The sequence below is a fragment of the Haemaphysalis longicornis genome, unplaced genomic scaffold (genome assembly GCF_048455015.1).
Source record: "Haemaphysalis longicornis isolate Haplotype H1 unplaced genomic scaffold, Haemaphysalis longicornis Haplotype H1 scaffold_2, whole genome shotgun sequence".
NCBI lineage: Eukaryota > Metazoa > Arthropoda > Arachnida > Ixodida > Ixodidae > Haemaphysalis > Haemaphysalis longicornis.
The window spans coordinates 48,730,293-48,736,636 of NW_027526295.1; the positions used below are offsets into that span (position 1 = coordinate 48,730,293).

Sequence of the window (6,344 nt, forward strand, 5' to 3'; positions counted from 1 at the left end):
GCAATGGCTAAAGTAAAAACACAGTATACCGTAGTTATGGGGGACTTAATGCTAAAGTAGGCAAGAATCAGGCTGGAGACAAGGCAGTTGGGAACTATGGTCTCGGCTGTAGAAATAGCAGGGGGGACCTACTAGTTTAGTTTGCAGAACGGAATAACCTACGCATATTGAATACCTTCTTCTGTAAACGGGAGAGTCGGAAGTGGACCTGGAGGAGCCCGAATGGGGAGCACAAAAATGAAATAGACTTCATATTATGCGATAACCCTGGCGTCGTGCAGGATGTAGAAGTGCTCGGAAGGGTAAGGTGTAGTGACCACCGTATGGTAAGATCTCGAATTAGGCTAGATTTGAGGAGGGACCGCAACAAGCTAGTACGAAAGAAGCCGACAAATGAGCTAACAGTAAGACGTAAAGTAGAATTCAGGATCGCGCTGCAGAACCGATATTCCGCTCTTAACGAGGAAGCCGAGCTTACGACACAGGAAGCCAGCGACAACCTTACATGCATTATCACGGAGTGTGCAGTAGAAGTCGGGGGCACTATGGCTAGACAGGATACTGGTAAACCTTCACGAGAGACGTAAGATCTAATCAGGAAACGGCAAACCATGAAAATCTCTACCGCAGCTGAGAGAATAGAACTAGCCGAGCTCTCGAAGTTAATCAATAAGCGTAAGACAGCTGACATACGGAAGTATAATATGGAGAGGATCGAATACGCTGTAAAGAACGGATGTAACCTGAAAGCAGTGAGGAGACGTCTTGGCGTGGGGAAAAATCAGATGTAAGCACTTAAGGATAAGCAAGCCAATGTCATCACAAATAGGGATAAAATAGTCACAGTGGCCGAGGAGTTCTGTAGGGATCTGTACAGTAGCCGGGACATAGAGGATAATGCCGAACGAGACAGTAGTTCAGAGGAGATAGACATTCCACCAGTAACGACCGAAGAAGTAAGGAAGGCTTTGAAAGAAATGAAAGGGGGCAAAGCACCTGGTGAGGATCAGATAACAGCAGACCTCTTGAAGGATGGCGGAGAAATTGTACTTGAAAAACTGGCAAACCTGTATACGCAATGCCTAATGACCGCAATGGTACCGGAATCTTGAAAGAACGCGAACATCATCCTAATCCATAAGAAAGACGACATGAAGGACTTGAAAAATTATAGGCCCATCAGCTTACTGTCAGTCGTCTAAAAGGTATTTACCAAGGTAATCGCTAACAGAATCTCTGCAACCTTATATTTCAGTCAACCTAAAGAACAAGCAGGGTTCCGTAAAGGTTATTCAACAATGGACCATATTCACACCATCAATCAGGTGATAGAGAAGTGCGCTGAGTATACTGAACCCCTATATATAGCCTTCATAGATTATGAGAAAGCATTTGACTCGGTCGAAACCCTAGCAGTAATTCAGGCATTACGGAACCAGGGGGTAGATGAGCATTATGTAAGAATACTAGAGGATATCAACAATGGGTCTACAGCTACCATCATCCTCCATAAGGAGAGCAGTGAAATACCTATAAGGAAGGGTGTCAGACAAGGAGACACAATCTCTCCAATGTTATTCACAGCATGCTTACAAGAAGTATTCAGAACGTTGGATTGGGAACAGGTTGGAGTAAGGGTTAATGGAGAATACCTCAGTAACCTCAGATTTGCTGATGACGTTGCCTTGCTAAGTAACTCGGGGGACGAATTGCAAAGCATGCTTTCCGCACTGGGCGAACAGAGTAGAACCGTGGGCCTAAAAATTAATATGCAGAAAACTAAAGTAATGATCAATAACCTCGGGACAGCACAGCAGTTTGAGATAGGTGGCGAGGCAGTGGAAGTGGTAAGCGAATATATCTACTTAGGCCAAGTTGTGACCCCAGATCCCAACCATGAGGCAGAGATAATTAGAAGGATCAGAATGGGGTGGGGTGCATATGGCAGACATTCTCAGATAATGAATAGCAGCCTACCATTGTCGCTGAAGAAGAAAGTGTATGACAGCTGCATCTTACCGGTACTCACCTATGGGGCAGAAACTTGGAGGCTCACTAAGAGGGTTCAACTTAAATTGAGAACGACTGAGCGGGCAATGGGGCGGAAAATGATAGGTGTAACATTAAGGGACAAGAAGAGAGCGGAGTGGGTCAGGGAGCAAACTGGTGTTAAAGACATATTAGTAGAAATTAAGAAGAAGAAATGGACATGGGCAGGGCATGTAATGCGAAGGCAAGATAACCGCTCGGCATTAAGGGTAACAGACTGGATCCCTAGAGAAGGCAAGCGTTGCAGGGGGCGGCAGAAAGTTAGATGGGCAGATGAGATCAAGAAGTTTGCGGGGATAAATTGGGCACAGTTGGCACAGGGACGAGATAATTGGAGAATAATGGGAGAGGCCTTTGCCTGCAGTGGGCGTAGATAGGCTGGTGATTATGATGATGATATATATATATATATATATATATATATATATATATATATATATATATATATATATATATATATATATATATATATATATATATATACATAAAGATAGGTCAGCAGTCTACAACGCCAAAGGAGGCATAGGGGTGTGGTTAGGTTCTTTTCTTTTTTACTACGGTTAATTAAGTAAACATTTTTCTAAAATATACAGAAGAAAGAAAGAGAAACACGCGCCCAGAGTGGGGACCGAACCCACGCCTTTCGATTACATGTCGAATGCCTTACCAATTCGGCTATCTGGGCGACTGTGCTCTCCTTCACTTTCTGAGCTATTTATATTTACTAGAAGTGTATCTGACGCTTGAGGGTGGTAGCCAGCGCCACTCTCTATATATAAATATATATATATATATATATATATATATATATATATATATATATATATATATATATATATATATATATATATATATGGATATAGATATACACGCACCTATGAAAGCGTGCTGCAGTGTACTGTAAATGTTACTCCGATGAAGATTGGACCGTTGGAAACTTCTCTTCTTCGACCGTATATATATATATATATATATTTATTTATTTATTTATTTATTGAGCCGTAAATACTTCTCGAGGAGTGCGAAGAAATAGTTGAGAAAATGGTTGGCTCAACATCAAAAAAACACTGGTTTACTCACGGTTCGACTGTAGGACCAGTCTTCCTTTGAGTACCATATAACCTAAATGCACGCAGGCTTATATAGGGGGAGAATGTGTGCTAGAGTGCACCCTTGTTGATAACTATGGCGGGTTGGGGCGAGGGCACAGGGAAAGGGAGGGCACCATACATGTGCGTACAAACTTTCGTTACGTTGTTCTCCGAGCAATCTCTCCAAAGCAAAGAAAAGAAAGAAAAAAAGCAACGTTTCAAAGTAACAAGAGATGCGGTACCGCGGGTGACAAAATATTTTCTAAGAAGCAAAGCAATAAACAACCTATTCAATTGAAAAACGCAGGGTGGGACGCTGGTGAAAAACAGATACTTCACGTACGAATCACAGGAATAATAAATGGTGTAGCGAACGTCTCCACAGACGAAATGCAAAGTACAAGAACAACAAATACTGAACGGAGGCCACCGGTGACACATCCATTTCTAAAAATGACAATGACCGGCGGCGTGGGGAATATCAGGGCCGTTCACAAGGTCACAGAAGGCTAGAGGCGCACGTGCCAGCAATGCAATCAAAGATAAGAATACTTGTAGTAGAGAGGTATGTTCGGCGTAGAAGTTGCTATTAAATCGGCCACCAGTAAGCGTCGGGAAGTTCCCGTGCATATTGTCACGGGACACGGGAGACGGCGAGCGTGATCGACGACTGTCGGGAGACGTAGCGTTTTGTGCGGCGAGATAATCGGCAATTTCGGTAGGCCGCTGTCCAAACCGCGGACGAGGAGCTGTAGGAGACAATCCGGGAAGACCAATGTCGCGATAGGGGCAGCGCCGCTGTATGTGGCCAGGTTCACCACAGTGGTAGCACAACGGCCGCCCGTCTGCCATGCGCCACAATTCCGTCTTTCGCACTGGCGGACGTACACCAGGTTCCTGTGTGGGCCAAGGATGTACCGGCAGGAGTGGCTGGCGACGTGGCGGTACAGCAGGTTCCTGTGCGGGCCGAGGATGTAGAGGCAAGGGTGGCTGGCGACGTGGCGGGGGTGGTGGAGTCGGCAGTGTTGGAGCTTGCTGACGAATAGCCGCGGCGTAGCTTGTAGAGAAATGTTGCGTCGGTGAATCGGGTGGTGAGAACACTTGGTGTATCTCCTCGCGCACCATCCTAGCCAAAGAAGTAGCCGACTGCTGGGACGAGATACCAAGATTATCTAGCTCTTCGCGAAGAACTGACCGTATTAGGTCCCGCAAGGAGCTCTCGTCACAGGTCATACTAGTGACATCGGCGCGACTTCTGGTTGTAATACGGGCATATTGCCGGCTACGCTCCTGCAGAGCCCGCTCGATAGCCATGGCCTCCTTGATAAAGTCCTGCACCGTGCGTGGTGGGTTTCTAACAAGCCCAGCAAACAGCTGCTCCTTGACTCCATGCATGAGGTATCGGAGTTTTTTTGGCTCAGACATGGCTGGATCAGCGCAGCGGAAAAGGCGAGCCATGTCCTCTGAAAACATGGCGACACTCTCGTTGGGCTTTTGAAAACGCGCCTCCAGCAAACGCAGCGCTTGGTCTCGTCGATCGGTGTTCGGAAAGGTTTCCTGGAGCTCCTGACGGAAGTCGTTCCAAGTTGTCAATCTCCTCTCGTGGTTCTCGTACCATGTGCGAGCACCGTCCTCCAGCGAGTAGTAGACTTGCCGCATCTTCTCGCGATCATCCCATTGGTTTAAATCGGCAACACGCTCAAAATGTGCGAGCCAGTCTTCAACATCTTCGAACACCTCACCATGGAACGAACGCGTTCGGGGTGCGGGGCTGTTGGAATATCACCTGGGAGGTGGCCATCACCGGAGGCGGTCGAGATTGAGGCTGAGGTGTTAACACCGGAGGTGAGGTGGCCATCACCGGAGGCGGTCGAGATTGAGGCTGAGGTGTTAACACCGGAGGTTGACTCCGGGACACGTTGTTAGGCAGGCCCGAGAGTTCTGGGGACAGACCGAGCGTGTGGCGACTGGTCCGATGCACGGGGTGTCGACGAGACGAGGCCTTTCGGGGCTGGTGTCCTACTGCGATCCAGGCATGGGTGTACCCCGCACCTCCACCAGTGTTGCGTTCGGATAGACGCAGGCAAAATCGGCTGTACGGTGTTGCACCTATTTATTAGGGGCGGCGCGCCTAAAATTGAAAGGCGAGAGAGCACGTCAAAGCTCAGCGAAAATGGCTGACCGAGTCAAGCGCGCGGGCCCGGGGCACGCGTTTGTGTCGTCGTCTTCGTGCTAGCCGGCTTACCAGTAAACACGGCACGTATTCATCACTTGGAGATTGTATCAAGTGCAATGACACTTACACACCTTAAACAGGAGATTGCCCTGCTTAACACACAATCCACGCGACAATATGATCAAAGCATGTCACAGCAGAATGGAGGCATAGAAAGAAGGGGGGAATGAGAAATTTTAGAGTTAACTAAACTGTCCAAGAAGCGCAGGGGTGGGGGAACGACGTGCATAGTGACTGGTGAATACCACGCGAACGGCGCGTTCGCGGAAAGACATTTACACTCCAAAAGGGGCTGCCAACTGCAGTGAACGCCCCCCCACCTCTCAAGTGAGTTGGACGCGGGAGCCGAGGCGTACTGGGAATGCACCTACTATCCCGCCAAAAAAAGAAGAGAGACAATACAAAAGAAGTTGCGGAAGAACGTATGGTGGCCGAACGTGTTCGGTATAGCGAGTGAAAGGTGAAAATGGCGTAGGTACCCACACCGACGATAATTTCCTCGAACCCTCATTATTGCCTTAGGATGCGGATTTGAACTTGCAAATCAGGTACGATTCGCGGATTAGTTGATTGTGGTGAGAGCGAAACCCAGACTCTAATATTGTGGCTCTGAGGTGGTCAACAGTGTGTCCAGTAAGGTTCCCGTTTTTTTTCAACGGAAGAGATTGAAGAGTTTTGGAATGTGACTTGTGATTATTAAACCTAGGTATGAAAGACTTTTTTGTTTACCCGATGTATTGCAGGTTGCACACCATGCACTGGAGCAAATATACCACATTAGAACTATCACAGATCAGGTTTCCGCTGATTTTTAGGGGAAAGTCAGAGGCTGTACTGACCGTGGTATCCGTTGTGGACTTGTGTCTGCGTATTTGACATAGAGGCTTCCTGCGAGGACCGCCTCCGCCGGTCGTCTGAGTCCTGATTTTGGATGAGGTCAAGACATCCCTAATGTTTTAGCTGCAAAG

General features: G+C 47.4%; 1 non-coding gene across 1 annotated transcript; it reads right to left on the reverse strand.

Moving 5' to 3' along the window:
* Positions 1 to 2,662: 2,662 nt before the first annotated feature.
* Positions 2,663 to 2,734, reverse strand: Trnat-ugu (transfer RNA threonine (anticodon UGU)). Its single transcript has one exon. It is a non-coding gene; the product is annotated as a tRNA-Thr (tRNA).
* Positions 2,735 to 6,344: the final 3,610 nt, after the last annotated feature.